Genomic DNA, 20,230 nt, shown 5'->3' on the forward strand with positions numbered 1-20,230 from the left:
AAATTTTTACAGTTTGAAGTCATAGAAAAGTAGAATGAGAGCTCATGATCAAAGGCTTGGGCCCTGGCATCAGACTGGGTTCATGTCCAGTGCTGTTATGTACTACCTGTTTTTTGCCTTTTTATACTTTAGTTTCCTAACGTGCAAACGTGATGATAATGGACTCCGCTTCATCCTCCCCCACCCATCCACACCTGCCACTGTCTCTTTATTTGGCCTTTCAGTGTTACTTTCCTTGGCTTCCAAAGGTCATCTTGAAAAAAATCTTCCTCTTTTGTTTGAAGTCATAGTCTAGTCACCTTTATGTTTTTGTGCTTTGAATATTAAAGACCTCCTGTGCTCGCTGTTGCCCTGTCTCTCTGTCTCTTCTCCCAGAGCTGGTATCTCTGGATATTTCCCATTATTTAGTTTAAGGGTCCCCTGAGGCCTCTGCTGACCTCCAGCCACCCCTACTAACCCCCACTAGAATATGTACTCTTTAACAGTTGTCTGTAAGCTTCCAGAGGAACTGAGACTGTCCCATTGGCACCTGGCATAGCGCCCTGTATGACATATTAAGTGATCAGTAAGTAGGTGAATCAGGCAGCAATGAAAGCATAAATGAAAGTGTCTCCTTCTCAGCCTCTTGAGAAATTCATTTATGACTCAGGTCTGGCTCATATTAGTTTGTGCTTTCAGTCAAATAGCTTGGCTATTATTGTCTTGAAATTTGGGGAAAGCTTTCATAAGTGCCAAGGGGATAGGACAGAGTCTTGCCTACTTTCCCAGCCCTCTTCAGGCAGTGAAGCCCAGGAGCTGGGCAGTAGGATACAGTGTTCAATAATCCTCCTGCACCTGAGTCCAGAGGAGAATGGCACAACCAAGTGAAGGTTTGGGAAGTAGTTCCTTGGAGGAATTCCTCACAGAGTTAGGTTTTGGACCTTTAATTTTTCTCAGTAGGTTATGGCTGAAGAAGTAGGTGGTCTTAGACACATGAAAGTTAAGGAAGCAGACTGTTCCAACTGATGGCCTATGAAGCTTTGGGCATTTGTTTGCATGAATTCATGTCTTCTGATTGAACAAGGAGGTTTTGGGCCAAGCTGGGCCAAGTACCTGGAGAGACAGAGAGAAAAGGAGAGCAAGACCATTGAATATATACATATGTGTTTGTGAAAGGTAGGGGGAGAAATGGTGCTCTTAGGATTCTTGGCTCCATGTACTGGTTTTGATCCTGGATGACAGTAGAGAAGTTTTAGAAACCTTAGCTGACAGCTTGGTTTAATGAAGGAGTTTGTGTGATCCATGGACCTAAACAGGATCTGTTAAGACCTATGGGCCAAGTAGTGTACAAAATGTGGAGGGACTTCTTTGTACCTCTACTAGGAACCAGCTCCCCCGGCACCAGATGAATCTTTGAGGATAACTTTGGTCAGCACCAACATATGTGGGGTACAAGTAATGAGGTTCGAGTAAATGTTAAATCCAGTTGAAATAGGATTTCCTGATGGACTGGCTGAGGCATCTGTCTCATTGGTCTCTAAGCCTAATTTGAATGATCTTGTTGGCTAACCTGTGTCACCATCCTCCTCCATTATACTGTTGTGACTTGGAGGTCAGTTGACAAGTTTAGAGCTACTGCAAATAAGAAGATGGTTCTTGGCCTCTACTCTCCAGGGCAGAGTGTGTGTGCTGTGGGACTTATAGACCTGGGCCTCTACCGCAAATAAGAAGATGGTTCTTGGCCTCTACTCTCCAGGGTAGAGTGTGTGTACTGTGGGACTTATAGACCTGGGCCTCATCAGACCCTGCTGTGTGACCTTGGAGAACTCTCTTACCCTCTCTAGCTTTGGTTTTCTCATTGGCAAAATGGGAATAATAAGATTGTGGTGAGGATTTAAGGAAATCAGAGATGTGAAGGGTTTGCACAGTGTGACATTTGACAGCTATTGGTGTTGCTGTTACTATTATTATTCACCTCAGTATGTGAATTGGAATTCACATACTCCCATAGAGCAGTTTTTGCTTTTCTGTATAAGTTTTTATAACTTAACTCATTTTCTGCTCACCAAAATTTTATGAGGGAAGCTGCTGTAACCTCCATTTTTCAAAATGAAGAAACTAAGGCCCAAGGGCTGAAGTTTGTTTCCTCAGCTCCAACAGCTGGACTGAGGTTTGGGTCCAGTGCATAATGCTAGCATCACTGCTAGATGGGAGAACTTAGAAACATTTACCAGTCAGTTTGGTTACAGACACACAGATGGATGTGATGTCACATATGTGGTGTGTTTTTGATCAGCTGATCTCAAGGTCTCTCTAGGAACTTAATGAACTCAAAAAAATTGCAGAGTGTAACTATAAGGTAGGAGGTTGAATTTATATAAATCAGTCAGGAAAGATGATCCCACATCTGTACAGACATACTGTATTCCAGCGTTGGGTTAGCAGTTCTACTGAGTGTTAACATCTATAGAACACTTCTCATGTGTGCCCCTTAATCCTCATGGCAAGCCTGCTGCCACTGCCGTGTTTCACAGATGAGGAATCAGTGCTGGGAGTTCAGGGACTTGTGTACTAAGTGTAGCGAGGGGCCAGGCCTTGAACCCTTGCAGCCAGACTCCATGCCTGTACTGTCACCCTCTGTGCGGTCCTGGGGGGTGGCTGGTGAACACAGTTCATCAAAAATGAACTGTGAACTGATAGATGAAAGAAGAGGTCTGTAAAACGTGAAGGTTCTTTTGTGAACCAAAATGTGCTTATGTTGTTTTCTCTGTGTGTCAGCGAAGAATCACCATTAACTCCCAGGTCCTCTGGCAGGGGCTGATTTATGGGGATTTGCTCAACTCAGCTGGTTAACAACACAGAACTTTTAACATTTCAGGGGGAGGCAATGAATAAACAGGTGTTAGGGATGAAGCCAGCCAAGTCTGTGGGATTGGCTAAAAGGTGAATTCCATTGAAAGAAGTTTTGACATACAATACCATCAGGATTCTGTTTTACATTGCCTTTTTGTCCTTTGGGAGAAATAGAAAATGAGGACTTTTTGAAGAATTAATACAAGTGCTAAGATTTGGCATATCTTTGGAAACTGTGTATACCTGAGTGGTTGAGAGAAGCTACAAGCCTCAGGGTCTTTGAGTCCTGGTTCTGCAGTCTTTCTGTCTCAAGACACTTTTTGTGTCTTATAGCTTTTAATTATGTTTTCTTATAACAAAAGCAAGACTCAATCAATGTAGAAGATTTGAAAAATATTGAAAATGTAGCAATAGAAAATAAAGGTCATTCTTTTTTTTAAATATACCTTTATTGATTTCAGAGGGAGGAAGGGAGAGGGAGAGAGAGAGAGAAACATCAATGATGAGAGAGTTGTCATTGATCATCTGCCTCCTGCACACCCCCAATCGGGGATCGAGCCCGCAATCCGAGCATGTGCCCTGACCGGGAATCGAACCTCGATCTCCTGGATCCTAGGCCCATGTTCAACCCCTGAGCCATGCCCAGTCAGGCTAAAAGTCATTCTTATTTCACTATTCATGTTTAGGTGAAAATGAACAATTTAATACTTTTCCTTCTAGTTTTTTTCTACATGTGTTTATATTCACATTGCTTTAACATAGTTACATAGCAGTTGGAAATTCTCTTTTTAAATTCATTCATTACTTATTTAGACTCATCTCCTTCTCAGTTCTCTTCATAAGAAAGGGTTTTTTAAATCTTAAAGTTTTTGCTTGTGAAGAAGGTTCTGCCTCTTACAGAAGGAAAAATGTGCCATTAGTGAAACCCGTGACACAATTATTTATGTGATAGAAAAGGCCATGAAATCACACCTCATCCAGATCTCTGAATAGTCTTTGAAAAATTTGCTGTCTGACATGTATTAGGAGCTGAGGTGAGAAGCAGGACAGTGCACTGCTAATAGAATGCCCAGAGCTACAAAGAGTCAGAAGAGTGGGGGGGGGCGGGGGAAATGGTGTAATTTTACAGTGGAAGATATGACAGGTTTTATAGAACCGAGTAATTGCACATAGAATGATTAATAAATAGCTGCATGCTGAGTCAGCCTGGTCATTGCTACAGGGAAGAGAAACAAATGAATCCTCATGGGTTATATTTTGTCTGGGGAATTAGGGTTAAACTAGGCGTGAGCTCGCAGAATGTCTCTAACCTCCTTCTCATACCCATGGGGGATTCAGGAAGAAAAAAAAAAAAACTCCAGCAAATACTTGGTTGTGAAAATTGTGGTGAGAGTTCTGGTATCTCCTTTAATTTACCACTAACTCATATTTCAAAAAGACCAAGAGCTTTCTTAGAGAGTCAATACATTCTATATAAGAACTATACACTATTTAAGCATGAAACAGCTCTGAAAAGACACATTTATTTCCAAATTAAACATTTGTAAGACTTTTTTTTTTAATTTTAGAGAAATGTCAGGAAACATGGTAAATAGAAGAGTAAAATACAGTCATAATCAACTTTCCAGAGATAAGCACTGCTGCTAACATTTTGGTATATGCTTCCTCTCCTCTCCCCTTCCAGCCCTTTTCTTCTCTGCTTTGTAGATATTATTACTCTCCTATTATTGGTCATTTAGGAGATTTACTTCCTCTATTATAAATAATGTTTCAGTGAGTATCCTTGTAGTTAAGTCTTTGCTTGGAACCTAAATTCCTTCTTTGGGTACGTACCCAGCAAGGGGAGTGTTGGGTGAACTGGTACATACATTTAAGACTTGTTATAGAGCTCACCAAGCTGGTGTAAAGATTTGTGAGTATATAAAATGTACTACTTTACCCTGTTGATAGTATGTATTCTCCTTTACTTCGCCTTTCCAATACTTCCTAATTTGGTATTAAGGCAAAAAAATCCAAACAAACCAAAAACTCCCCAAAATACCCAGTACAGTATCATATTTCAATTTTCAGTTCTTTCACTATATAATGAAATAAAAACTAGTTTTCATTTTCTTGCACATTTAAATTTCTTCTTCAATGAATTGCCTATTGATGCCCCCTCAGCCCCCATTTTGGGAATTTCTTTTGTTATAGAGTAACATTTTGTTATATATTGCATATATTTAAATAGATTTATGTTAAACAACCTAAAATACACAGCTGTAAGATTCCTGTTGAAGAAAGGTAATAGCACTTGTGAATGGGAACACAAGAGACAAATCTGAAGAAGCTGACCTTTAGGAATCAAACGGCTGGAAGTTTTTAGAACTGAGACTTATCACATTTTATTGAAGGAAATATGCACGTAGGAACATGCACATATCATAAGTTGTACACTTAGATTAGTTTCATAAGCCAAACATATTTATGAAATCGGCACCAGCCTCTAGAAACAGACCATCACCAGCCCTTTCAAAGCCACCCCCACCCTCATCCCTTCCCTGGGCAGGGTTACCAGCCTAGGTTAGTTGTGGCTGTTTTTGTACTTAATAAATTTGTTGTCCTTTTGTGTCTGGTGGCTTCTTTTTTTCTTTACACTCTGCTTAAAGGATTCATCTACATTTTGTAAAATTGTAGGCATTCATTCTCCTTGCTGTGTGATATTCCAATGTATGAATATGCCACAATTTATGAATCCTTCTTCCTGGTGATGAACATTTCTAGTTTCAAATATAAATATACCAGTACATGTTTTTGGCATCCCTGGCATTGAGAATAGAACCGACATTTTAACAAAAGTTCATGTGCCCTCATTCTCCTTCTGACTTCTCTACTTAAATCTCTTGAACCAAGTGAAAAACAGCAAGGACCTACAGTGTACAGTTTTTGTGTTTTGTCTTTCCATGGTTTTACTTTTAGTAAGGATGAGAGTAATGAAGTTCTCTTAACAAGGTATTGAGTAGTGATTCAGGCTGGGCTATCACATGAAGAATTTTATTTTACATTCTGTTTTCTTCTTTTTCAGTTCTTGATTCATCCTAGTAAATTGAAGGTTCAAATTTTCCTAAGAGGAATTCATTAACTTAGTGGTTATACAAGCAACCATCTTAGGTTTACTAGTTTAATGAAAACTGCATCTTTGGGCTAAGAAATTGGATTAAGGCCATGTGTATACATGAGTTGACATTGAGAGATGTATCAAATCTGGAGCACACTGCTATATCTTTTGGTAGAATTAAATAAAAGGCATTAAAAAAATTATTGCTGCCTTTTACCAGCTTTATGTCTGATTTTTTCTCTTTCTCTAGATTGTTTGGTTGACATGGGTTTTGAAGTTCTACCCCATTCGATTATCATCCTGTGGCAAATGCAGTCCTCACCAGAGTGCAAATGAAAGGCTGAGAGTTAAAAAAAAAAAAAAAATCCATGTGCAACATAAAAATGACCTACCTGTGTAAGGAATTGGTAGGGTTACCTCTCTCTCTCTCTCTTCCCCTCACCCCCTATATGTGTAGGCAAAAGGCTAAATTCTTACATTTTTATTCTTTAATCCATCAAGTGTGTATACATCTATTTAAAAGTTTTTAATATTTTTCAGAACATATCTAACCTGAAAATTCATTGTACCAAGGAAGGCCATATATTTGCTGATGCCTTTCCAGTTTTATTGGTATCTCTGTAAACTATGAATCACTTTATACTTCATTCATATAGATGGGCTAAATATTAATCTCACAGCAACACCCATGAGGTGAGTGTTGAACACATGAAAAATCTTAACATACTGAACAGAGGAAACACTGATGCTGGAAGAGAGGAAATCTGTGGTATAGTAGTTCCTGTCTATTTTTCTTGCCCTTTATCTGTTTGTTTATTCTCATTCTCATTGCTTTATTGTCCATAATATTTTATCTGCCATTAAGGGATACTAGACTTAACTTTATGAATAGAAGGACAGTGTACTTAATTGATAATCTGGCAACAGTGAATGGGGGCATAAGGAATCAGAACCCACCTGTTGCAAAATGCTGCCTTAAGTGACTTCCCTCTGTCCCTTGTTCATCCCCCCTCACCTGTTTGGAGCTCTGATTTCATTTCTGGCATCTTGTTTCTTGGCGCCCCTTTGCCAAGCACCCACACAGACACCCCTATGTCCTCTTCTCTGGGGCTTGATCCTGATCAGATAGATGCTGCTGTTGCTGCTGCTACCCCGGAAACAGTAGTGGCAGGAAACTTGCCCTGTCACTATCAGAAGGTACCTGCACATCCTACCCCATTCAAATTATTTATTCATCCATAGGATAATTCTCTAGTGCCTGTGATACCCTAGGCACAGAGATACCACAGCTAACAAAATCTGTTGGTGGAGGCATGCAATAAACAGCTAATTACAGAAAAGTGTGAGAAATGCTTGCAGGTATTGGGTAGGACTGGGGCAGCCTTAGAGGATGGGAAAGAAGAGGACTGAGGATGGTCTCTCTTACTCAGCCTTTATTCAGGACAAGCAACTGGCATTTGTCTTATAGACAGGGGGCCTTCATGAAAGGTTTGGGAGCTGAGACATGACACGTGCTTCTAGAAGATTTTTAACCAATGGAGTGAGAAACACCAGAACTTTTAACATTGCTTCAGTTTTCTGTACTCCATGAAGAGTTTGCTTTTGCATTCTTGAAAAATACAATTTTAGGATTCGTAAGGTATCTATTTCCCAGTGTTTTGTATTTTCCTCTGTGGTTTGAAGCTTTATTTGCCAGACTGGGTTCTTCACTTTGAATGGAATTTTTCACAATGTTACCATGCTCAGTGACTTTACAGAATCTACTGGTTCACTGTTAAGGAGCTTTTTTTTTTTTTTTTTGGTGTTCCTTTCTGTGGTCAGCCCAGCAGAGCACAAAAGAAATTCAGGACTTGATATCACCAGCAACTAGTTTTCAATGAGACAAGGCCAAGTCATGGCACAAGTGGGGAAGGAGAACCCCAAATGCACTAGCATCATATTTTGATTTAAGGACTTAACAAATTGAGCAGCACATGTATATCTTAATGACCTGATTAGTGAAATTAAGTTAATTCGTGACTTCTTTTTTCTTATTTTTCAGTGTTCATGTGGGAAAATGGCTACATATTTAGCTTCAGGAATATATATTTCTAAGGGAGATATTTATTAAAAAGTAATTAAATAAAAATCCTCCTAGCACCCCTGAAAAACCTGATGCTTTTGCAAATTATTTTAACTCTGACAACCTTCAAATAGGAACATAACAAGACAGTTCACATTGAATAAGGAAGTATTTTACTAAAACTTTTGGGAGTTTCTCTGAAAGCAAAGTTTTTCAACAGATTTGCTATACCTGCCAAGGAGTGCAATCTATTGAATAGGTTTTAATTACTTCATCCTTTCATTATTTATTTCTCTTGCACTAATAAAACTGCTCCTAGAATGTAGAGTTTCATTACAAAAAAACTAAACCTTTTTTAAGATTCCTTCAGTGTTTTGAAACATGGGAGTGTACAATTATACTAAAACCCCACCGTTCAAAACTTATCTGGGGAGGAAACAAGATGGCAGCGTAGATAACAGCTGTACCTGCCACCTCCCACAACCACATCAAAATTACAGCTAAAATACAGAACCACCATCACTCAGAACTCCTGAAATCTGGCTGAACAGAAGTGCTACAAGGAGGGAACTGAAAAAGCATCGAGACTGGTAGGAGGGGCAGAGATGTGGGCAGATTGGGGCTGAATCCCAGAGATGCAGCTGCGGGCCTACACCTGGTGCCGCAGTTTAAACCCGGGAGGGCTATCTCAGCAGTGGAGGTTTCCCCGAGGAGCGAGGGGTCCCAGCCCCACAGCAAGCTCCCAGCCCAGGGCTCCAGGGCCAGGAAGATAAGTCCCCACAATTTCGGGTTGTGAAACGCAGCAGAGTCTGTGGCTGAGGGACGCGGAGGGTTCAGAAGTTCCAGGCAGCTCTTCTGAAAAGGTCCGCACAGAGACTCACTCAGACATGCTCCCTCTGAGCTCCGGCGCAAGGCTGCAGCTTGAAAGGAACCTGGGACATTTGGGGGGGAACTAACTTGCCTGAAATCCGGGCAAGAGGTGGAGGGGCAGCTTTCTCCCAGACAGAAGAGCTGGCAGACGCCATTGCTCCCTTGGTGAGCCCTCCCCCCACAGAGCTGGTAGACAGACACCATATTTTAATCTCCAGCACCTGACTCATACCTTTGACCCTGCCCCAGTGATTCCCGGAGACCCCTCCCCTCCCTGCTTGCAAGCTCATTCAAGCCATTTCCAGTGGCTTTTCTGTGCAAGTGGCCTCTCGAGCCTTATGCTTAGGACTTTCCTAAAATCTCTCAAACAGGCATCATCTTGCTCCATACATCTTGATAAGTGGCCCCAGACCTGGCACTAGTGGCAGCCTGCATTGGTTCATAGCTTGGCCTCTCCTGGACACCTCCAAGCCCAGCACAAGTAGCAGCCAACTACAGTTTGCTGTGTAGCTCATGCTGGGTTGCCCTGGGCAAGGCACTGACAGAGGCTGACTTTGCACCTCCCAGGAGGCCCCAGAAACAGTGCACCTGGTGGCCAGACTCGACCACGCTGGATTGCAACCCTACCACATCCACGAGTGACACACTCAAGGGGCGTACTTGGTGAACACCAAAGCTCCACTGAGGTAAATCCTGCTCCATAGGGTGTCTCCAGCACAGCAGCTCTTTGGCTGTAGTTGCACCTGGTCCTCACAGCTGATTGGCCTGGGGGTCAGTTCCTCCCAGTGATGCCAACAGCAACCAAGGCTCAGCTACAACAGGTCAGAGCTCACAGCCCACACGGGAGCACCTAGAAGGTCCAACTCAGGTGACTGGGGAGGCTGAGCCACTGGACTCTACAGGACACCTACTAACAAAGCCACTCTACAAATTCCAGGAGATTTAGCAGCTCTACCTAATACATAGAAACAAACACCTGGAAGAGGCCAAAATGTGGACGCAAAGAAACATGTCATAAAGGAAAGAACAGAAGAAATCTCTAGAAGAGGAACTAAATGAAATAGAACCAAGCAAGCTAACAGATACAGAGTTCAAAATTTTGTTTATGAGGATGCTCAACCATATTAGTAAGACTATTACGAAAACAACTGAAACCGTCGATAACATAATAAAGTATCAATTTGAAATGAAGGCTACATGAACTGAAATGAAGAGTAATTTACAGGGAATCAACAGTAGAGTAGAGGACACTGAGAATCAAATCAGCAATTTGGAACACGAGAAAACAAAAAACACCCAACCAAAGGAGCAAAAAGAAAAAAGAATCTTGAAATATGAAGATCGTGTAAGGAGCCTTTGGGACACTTTAAAGCGGCCCCACATTTGTATTATTGGGGTTCTAGAAGGAGAAGAAGGCAAGAAATTGAAAACCTATTTGAAAAAGTAATTACAGAAAACTTCCCCTACTTGAGGAAAGAAATAGGCTTACAAGTCCAGGAAGCACAGCGGGTCCCAAACAAGAGGAACCCAAAGAGGCCCACACCAAGACACATCATAATTAAAATGCCAAAGATGAAAGAAAAAGAAGGAATCTTAAAAGCAGGAAGAAAAAAGCAGTTAGTTACCTATAAGGGAACACCCATACAACTGTCAGCTGGTTTCTCAACAGAAATTTTGCAGGCCAGAAGGGAGTGGCAAGAAATATTCAATGTGATAAAAATGGAACCACAACGAAGATTGCTCTACCCAGCAAAGCTATCATTTAGAACTGAGGCCAGATAAATAGAGCTTCTCTGATAAGAAAAAGCTAAAGGAATTCATCACCACCAGACCAGCACTACAGAAAATGTTGAATGGTTTTCTTTAAGAAGAAGCTAATGAACAAAAGAATCTGACAAACTAAATGGGTCCAGAGACACCGACACATACAACAGATGATCATATTTCAGTGGGAAGAGGGAAGGTGGGTGGGGGGTGGAAGAAAATTAACCAAAGAAGTTATATGCATATACGTATAACCCATGGACATGGACAGTGACGGGGTGAAGGCCTGGGGAGGGTGTGGGAGCAAGGTAGAAGGGGTAATTGGGGGGAAAAATGGGACACCTGTAATACTTTCAACAATAAAGATAAACAACAACAACAAAAACTTATCTGTATAATGCAGAGGTATGTACAGGATTGTTTCAGTGATTATTTTTCTGCTTTTGTTATTAAAATTTATATTTTTACACACAGTTGGTTTTTTTTTTTACCCTACAATGAATTTTAAGTTTATCTCAATCTATTAAAAAGGTGAACAAATTTACAAAGGACTGTTTACTCGTATTTGGAGCCATTTAAATTTAAATGATAGAAAAAATAGGCACTACCAAAGGTTATTTGAATAGAATGGTTGAAAGATTGTGTTGAAGGATCAGCGCAGAAAAGAGGCCATTAAATTGGCCAAATGACAATTGTTGGAAACATTACAGACAACATCAGGAGGGAGGTACAAGCCATACAAGGTCAGGAGAGACACTGGGGTCAAAGATCTTAGGATTTGCTCAGTGGTTCTGATGTATACAGAAGAAACCTGGTGTATTGGATGGAGATGGTGTTGAGTCCAATAAAGACTTAATTGGAGAACAGACAAATCGGAGAGGGGCAGGTACATGGCACAGGTGAATTGGTGATGGGCATGAGTATTCTTTTCTGGCATTGGGGGTGTGTGACAGTCAAGGTAGGCTGGAAGAGCACCCTTTAATGTCGGGTGGAGTAGGGTGGGGCGGGAAGGAGGAGCAGAATGAAAAGAAAGGCAGGTGCATAGAGATAAATGCCTGTCTTGGCTTTATTCTGAGTAATTTATGAGGCTCTTAGTCAGGAAGACCATAGCCTGAATATTACAGAAAGAGATTAGGATTGCAAAGAATCAGTGTTTGGATGGAAGATCCATAATTTGCAAATACCATTGTTTTTTGACAGGAAAAAACAGATTTGTGATACAGATTTGAAAATTAGGTTGAAAATAGAAAAAAGTGTTTACTTCTTTCTCTCCTGGACCCCTCTTCCCTAGGAGTCAGGAGCAAGGAGCCAATAATGCATATGAAGGACGACAAATAAAGATGAGCTTCCTTCACTGCTTTGTGAGGCTGGGCTACTTGAGAGCTAAGGGGAGGCAACTTCTCTCGAAGGGAGCCAGGAGTGGTCTCAATTGTTGCTGATATGCTGAATGAAGGGTGAAATGCTTTCACTTTATAGATAGCGGGTATTACTTTTGCTATCTGTACCATACTAGGATTTTTTACCCCTACAAATGATGGAATACATTAAAAAGACACAATAGAATTAATAGAATTTTCAAGCATAAAAAAATTGCCTGTATTATGTATTTTGGTTGCTGTCTTCTCCAACTCTTCTTGAGGGCTTTAGAGCTGGACCAAGCACTGAGATGAGTGAGGATGGAAGAATTTTAATATCTGAATGGCTTGGCAGTAGACTTAAATTTTCTGCCAAGAAATAGGAATTTCTCTTTGTGTCAGCAAGATGTGAATTAAGAAAGAAAAGTTCAAAAACAAAGGTGAGGGTTGATCAGTCTCATTGAAAATCTGAATTTGAGGAGAGTCATCTAAGACTTTCCCAAACCGGATCTTGTCCAAACCTATTTTAAGACTGTCTAGTCTATACTCCTGTTTTCAGCATCTGAAGAAGAGCCCCTTTTCTTCCCAATAGCCTCCTCCCAATGTTGACTTTATTGTCCTCCCAATCAGTCTATTGCACCAACCCTGTGGCCCATGTTTCTCTTCTCAGGTAGTTGCACATCTAGAAAAATCAGTCATAAGGGCTAGAAGAGCAGCAACCATTATGTTTCCACACCTCTCAGAAAGTCAGATTTTGTGATGGGGCACATGGAAACCTTGACATGGTGCTTCTATGTGAACGAAGTGTGGAGAATGGCTGACTTGGGCCAGTTGACTCAGACAACTCTAATCCCTTTGAGCCCAATTTTTCATGCAAGTTGTAGAAACACTCTCTTGAACCCTGACTACATTTGGTCAGGAGATTCCCAGTTTGGTGGGAACAGAAAGTCTCAAAACTTTATTCTTGCATCCCTATTCACAAAAATACATGCCAGTCTGGTTCATCCTACCTTCAAAAACAGGTCTTTTGGGATTCTGTCTGGCTCAACAGAGGGCACTTTCCCATGTACCTTAAAAAAAGGAGCATTGAATAACTTGCTATGTGGGAAATAGCCTTTGTCACCTTCAACTTCCAGAGAGAATGGCACTTTCAACATAAGTGTGTACTTGTTTTGTGACTGTTCTTATTTATTTTTTAATTTTGGTTTAAAATATTACAGATGTCCCTTTTTCTCCCCAGTGACCTATTCCACCCCATCCCATCCCCCTCCCCAGTCCCTCTCCCCACCATTGTCCATGTCCTTGGGTTGCGCATATATGCACATAAATTCTTTGGTAAATCTCTCCCCCCCCATCCACCTGCCCTCCTCCATCCCTCTGACATTCATCAGTCTGATCTATGCTTCCATGTCATTGAGTCTATTCTGTTCATCAGTTTATTAAGCTCTTTAGATTCCACATATAAGCAAGATCATGTGATGTTTGTCTTTCTCTGCCTGGCTTATTTCACTTAGCATAATATTCTCCAGGTCCATCCATACTGTCCCAAAGGGTACTAGATCCTTCTTCTTTATAGCTGTGTAGTATTCCATGGTGTATATGTTGTGACTGTTTTTAAACATACAAACAACTCAAACAACTGCAAACATAACCAAAGCTGGATGAGAAGACAGACCTTTAATCATATGCATCTCAGATTTTATATTTTAAATTTATTATTTATCCTAGTGCTTATCACAGAGATGAAACAGTCAGGAAACACTTTCTACCTTTAAGTTTATGAGAAAAAACAAAAATTCTCCTTTTTTTACTGTATAAATGGTCATGTTCCGAAGTATAGGGAACTGGTTTGATCCCCAGCTTACTGACTGGAAACTTTGGGGAAATTCATTTCTCTAAGCTGTTTCATCCATAAAGTCAAGTGATATTAGTACCTGCCTCAGTTATCTTAAGGTTTGGAAACATCAATACTAAGTACTTTGAAAATGGTGCTGCCTTAAGTTTTGTATGTATTTCCCAGGTATGCGTTATTATTTTACTGATGGGTATTCTTAGCATGTCCTGAGATAGGTAAGTTGGCGATGCCACCTTTTTTGTGTGTAAATATTTACACCTAGTAAATATTTTAGGATTTACATGGGTCATTTGGTCTCTGTCACCCACTATTCAACACTGCTCTTCTAGTGTGAAAGCAGCCACAGATAATATGAAAATGAATGGGCCTGGCTATGTTCCAATAAAACTTTGTTTATGGACACTGAAATTTGAATTTTATATACTTTTTATAGTTCATGAAATATTCTTTTGGTTATTTTTCAGTCATTAAAAATGTAAAATCCATTCTTAGCTCACAAGCTGTACAAAAACAGACAATGGCTATAGATTGCTAACAATCACCCTAACAGAATTTGCTTAATCATTTTTGTAGTAAATACTGTTTATGAAGAAATATAAAATGGGTTTCTTGGGAAGATTCAAGTGCCTCTAGTCATTGTAGAAAATCAAGTAGAGAGCAGATTGATATTTTCTGTGCATATTTCAAGAGGGCATACTTGTTTGGTAAATGTTGATTATGAGCCTGACCTAGAATAAAGATGTGGGTGAAAGAGATGACCAGTGTAATTATAGGTCATTAACTTGGAGTTTTTATCTGGTTGTGAAACAGCAATTATTCTCTCCCAAGCTGTCTGGCCTGGTTCTTGGTGAAAGTGTACACTGATTTGTTCCCTCAGAAGTTTCAGAGCACTTTTTTCTACATCATCCCATCTTTTCCTAGGACATCTATGAGAACTTGTGTGGAGTACATGGCTGATGTCTCATTTTAAACAGGGGAACCAGCAGCCCAGAGAAATTCTGTGGCTCCTCTAATGTTAAATCATTGTTAGCTGTAGGATTAGGCCTGGAAACTCAGCCTTCCAGCTTCTGGCCCAGGGCACTTGCACCCCACCAGCCTGCTTTGTGTCATTAATACCCAAACATTAAAATATAAATTGAAAAATAACATCCTGCCCTGTTTCAGCCCCTGGCAGTGGTTTTTAGTGGAGATTTGTATTATGAGAATTTTTGCTTTCAAAATGCTACATGCACCTCCTGTAAATGGTTGAATTAAATGACTTTATTTTTGGTAAGTGGCCCATGTAAAGTTTATTATTTATTTATTTTGGTTCCTTTTGCTTCAGCTCCTTTGGCAAAATAAAGCACTGCTGTATTTTTATTGCATACCCCATCATTAAAAGAAATTGGAAAGACGCTAGTTAGTTTTAATATTGCATGGATGGAAATATATCTGGTACTTTTAGGAACAGTTACAATTCTTAATAGCACATTTTAAGAATCTTGTTTTGTTCTTGATTAAAATAAAGAAAACTTTGTTAAATTTGCTTAAGTTTGATAATCATCTTTTGGTGGGGAGAAGGTTTCTGAATAGTGTGACACCAATTTTTTTCTTATTCAGCATTCCTTTCCAGCCTTTGGGAGGGGAGAATCCTCTGTGGCAGCATGACAGGCCTTTCATTTGTTGGTAAATAATCCAAGCAAAGCTGCTCCCAAGCACAAGTTTTCTCCCTTTTTCTTTATGCTTCTTTAACTACTGGACATATGCCCCTTTCAATAAACCATGTATGGCTTTAACTGTTGGAACTGTACTTAATTTGAACACAAACCAAATACTCATACTGTTTCTTGCATCTAAGCCTGCAACCTAGTCCTCCAGAAAATAGTGTTAAATATCCTTTGCAAAATGGCTATTCAGAATCTGCTAGTACTATAAAAAGATAACAGTTGTGGAAGGGCTTGAAGGAGGGGTGGTGAAAAAATAATTTAGCCTGAACATGAGAGGTGTTATTTACACTGCAAGGTCCTAAAAGCGTCTAAGATCCAAACTTGGCAATAACAACTGAAGCAGAGTAAGAATTTCAGAGAAGCTTCTAAACCATGTTTTATAACTCTGGATTAAAGATTATAATGAAGTTCATTTGATTATACTTCAAAGTATCCTTTCTCAATAACTTTTATAGGGAGAGGTAAAATAATTTAATAAGGAAGATAATTTTCACATACAGAAGAGCAGCAAGCAAATCAGTGTTCTTCGGACTTTCAGATACAAGAGATACTTTGCAGGGGTTACTGATCATTTATAATAGATGAGAAAGTTGTACTGTTCTGGCCACTTAACTGAAGTATGAGTTGAAGTATGGTTGCTTAAACTTATTAAGCCTCAGGATATTTACCTAAATAACTGGGAAGATGATACAACATACCCGATAGGCCTGGCCTGTGAGCATTCAAATGGATTAATACACATGGAGCATGGAGCACATGGCCCGGCATTTAATTTAGTAAATGCTCAATAAATATGAGTAATATCCCTGGTAGTCATGATATTTTCTAGTGTAGTTTCCCTCATAAACCATTCTGGGATGGTCTAGTGAAAGCTGAGTTACCAGGTTTTGTGGGGGAGGAGGTTAGGGAATTTTGGTACTCCTTTGGGAGGTACTCCTTTGTGGGGTACTTTTTTGTGTATAGATACAAAGTAGTTAAAATAACATGATTTAAAAAAAAAAAAATTACCTTTATTGATTTCAGAGAGAGAGGAAGGGAGAGGGGAGAGAGAGAGAGAGAGAAACATCAATGATGAGAGCTTTGTCATTGATCATGCCTCCTGCATGCCCCCGACTGAGGACTGAGCCCACAACCCGGGCATGTAACCTGACCCGGAATTGAACCGCGATCTCCTGGATACTAGGTCGATGCTCAACCTCTGAGCCATGCCCGGCCAGGCCATATGATTTTTAAATAAGAAAATTTATTGATATCTCCGTGAAGTGCACTATCAATGTCAGGTGTTACTTTCATGTGTAAAAATAGCCTACTAGGTACTTATACTTTATAGTGGTGTAATAATTTAAAACAAGACTTTAGGATATAAATTTGTGAGATAATTTTTCAATTTATGTGTACTTAATTTGGACTTTTCTAGAAAATCATTTGAAGGTCATACTTATGATAGAATTAAAAATAAAAGTAAAATAAATCAGCTATTTCTGCAATATAAAATGATTGGGAAATATAGAAACATAAAGGAAAATATATAAAAATATTTTCATGCTATTTTGGTAAATTTCCTTAAAGTTTTTTTTTTTTTAATTTAAGAATTTTGTATAGAAATAATTACATATTTCTCTTCTTCCCACTTTCCCTTCCTCCAAAAACTTGGACCCTTAAAAAAATTGGAGGTGTGGTAGTCTAGTGGGTAAGTGAGGGGACTCTGGATTCTAATCCAGGCTCAGCCACTTTCTAGCTGTGTTTGCTTGGACAATTACTTCTTGTATCTATAAAATGATGATCACAGTCATACTTAGCTCATAGGATTGACATGCAAGGCCTTAGAACAGTTCTTGGCACTCAGTAAAGTTCTTTCCTATGTTTATTAAAATCCTTGAGTGTACTATATTTAATGACAACATTTCATCATATAATACTATAATAGACATTTATTTCGCTAACTGGTTTTCCTTATTATAAATAACACTGTGATGAACATCCTTGAATATAAATTAATATCTTTGCTAATTTTTTTCTTTAAGATACATCCTAGATGTGGAATCATTTGATACATCTAGCCAATTATGGAAATATTTTAATAGTCGGAGAAAGTTACTCTCTGTATCCTCTCTAAAACTCAATATTATTTTACAGTTTGCCACCAGTTTTTGTACAGCCCATTTCTTTACATTTTTAAATGTGACGCGAAAATTAAGTGAAATTCAAATTTTAGTGTCTATAAATAAAGGTTTATTGGAATGCAGCGGTGCTCATTGTTTTCAGTCTTGCCTATGGCTGCAGAGTTGGGTAGTTTTGAAGTTTGCAAACCTATATTTTAGGGCACTGACCAAAATTCAAATTCAAATTTATTTTAATTTTTTTGTCTTTGAGTAGGGAGGTCCGATAGCCAAATATTTAAATGTGGGCTTTAGAGTCTAACTGCCTGTGCTTCCAGGCTCTGCTTGAAAAGCAGCAGGTAACCTGGGTAAGTAACTTAGCTTCTCTGTGCCAGAGTTTTTTCATCTGTCAAATGAGCATAACAACAATGTTTTTTGAAGCCCTTTCTATCTCATAGTAACTGAATATTTGTTGTCATTAATTGGTATATGGTTAACAGATTGAGTTGGCAGGCTTTTGAGAAAAGAGATTGGTTGGAAAATGACTAAGTCTAAAATCACCTGTATTTTAGAAATATAGATGAGTTTGGTCTTTTGTTTCCTTAATTGCTTTTACTGGGACTTCTTCCAAATAAAAATGCATCCATTGATGTTGGGACATTTAGGTTCTCTTAAATGTGCTTAGAAAGCTGGAACGAGGGCAAAATAATGGTCTGGCTGTGTCCTGCAGAGGATAGGTGGTTGGTTTTTGTCCTGCCCAGTTGGCAGGAGGAGAGGAGAACAGCTGGAGTACCAAAGCATGCTGTCTTGGCTGTGACCATGAAGGTGGGCTTTTGGGGGAGATTAGGTTTTGTGGCCCTTCCTGCTTCACTCATAGACAGTATTTGAGCCATTATGTGCACCTGTTTTACAAAGTTGCAGATTTTTGCCACTAAGTTACTAGAAGAAGACAATCTTATGCCTTACCTATGGTAAAATTGTGAAGATTCAAAATGTGTGGTCATTTGGCTTTCTCAAAAGTACATTTCATAGGTCAAAGTGGGTAGTGGCTAGATGGATCACCTGTTGTAGAAACCTGACCAGGCAGCACCAGGCCTAGTCCAGAAGATGAATCAGCAGGTGTGAGCCCTGCTTACTATGTCTAATCCTGTGAAGGTGGGGACAGAGCCCCAGTTCATTAGGTACAATAAGGATATTCTCTTGTTATTTAAATATACTCTCCAGCAGGGTCTGATTTCTGCAATGGAATAAGCATAGTCTTTAAAACTTAAAAAAACACACCAATATATACTTGGGCTTCCTCATTATGTAATCTTCTACAAACAAAAACCATGCAACATAAACATACCAGATGAAGCCAGTTAAGTCTGTGTTCACTCCCACAATTTAAAAAATGGCAGAAAGTTTAGGAAATGAAATTTGATGTTGCAAAGGGAAGAAAGTGAACCTGGGAACCACCTTTTGAAAGTGATGCCAGAAGAAGCTGTCACACAGAGATTTATTCCTGCCTGTCTTGAAAGAAAGAAAGAGCAGGCTCTGAGTCCTCCCACTGACCCTGGGCTGGGGTAGATCTCCAGGTAGGTCTCATTGGTGGATGCAGCAGGCTGCAGTAACCTGGACATTGGCCTGTGGAAAGACATTTCACTGTTCCTGTTAAACTGTTGGTTGTTGATCTTATTGTGGAATCTTAACTGCTCAGGTCTGTATGTGCAAAGTAAGGAAGAGAGACTCTGCTTTCTTTGCTTACAAAAGACTAAAATTGAGTTCTCAAAGAAATCTCTAATACCTAAATGTTCATGAGCTTGTTATTCACAGATAGGCATAAATACACTACTAGGCAGAAGGAAAAAATATTTTATCCTCCTGAGAGTTTATTGTACTGCCTTTGATGTCACTAATTAACGCACTCTGTGTAAGCAGCAACTAGTAACTAAAGCAGGCTAAGAGAAGAATCTGTGGTATTTCAGAATTCTTAATTCATGGAAGGGTCTTTCTAAGCTCATGGAAAATAAGGACTATCTCTTCTTCCCTTTTACAGGAAAACCTGCAGGGACCCTCAGGGTCCTGTTTCCTCTTTTTTTTTTCTTTTGAAAGTTGGTTAGTGTGGTTGGGTTTGTGTTTGGACTTAAATGATCTAGTGTGTTGGGTAATGTTTGAACAAGCCAGAGTAACTCATTGCTGTCCATGTCATCAATGCCCAGAAGCATCCTCTCAGGGGTGAGAGTAGGGATGGGGACAGGGTTGTAGAGCTCTGATTTGTGAGGGTTCAGAGGCACAAGGAAAGTAAATGGAAACCCTATAGACCACAGGGTGCATGCCTGGTGAGGCCTCAGACAAGCAGATAGTGTTATCAGTTCCTGATTTTCCAGATGGGCTAGGAGGGGAGCCCTCATTGTATTATCTTTTTAAAAAAGGCGGGAGGCTGCGTGCTCTGCATACTGTCACAGCTCTCTGCTGCAGTGAAGGGGTTACAGCCATTTCAGGTTTTACATTTTAGCTTATCAAAATTCTCATCTTGCTTTCTCTGCCTACTCTCTCCTATCCCAGGGAACCCATTTTCAAGTTGAATGGAGCTCTGTAAGCTGAGTAG

At 39.7% G+C, this 20,230-nt stretch overlaps 1 protein-coding gene across 4 annotated transcripts in view; it reads left to right on the forward strand.

The window, feature by feature from the left end:
- The window catches only part of GLI3 (GLI family zinc finger 3), a 310,853-nt gene that overhangs the window by 69,710 nt on the left and 220,913 nt on the right, over positions 1 to 20,230 (forward strand). The window lies entirely within an intron of this gene.

Source organism: Miniopterus natalensis, chromosome 10 (genome assembly GCF_054644295.1).
Source record: "Miniopterus natalensis isolate mMinNat1 chromosome 10, mMinNat1.hap1, whole genome shotgun sequence".
Lineage (NCBI taxonomy): Eukaryota > Metazoa > Chordata > Mammalia > Chiroptera > Miniopteridae > Miniopterus > Miniopterus natalensis.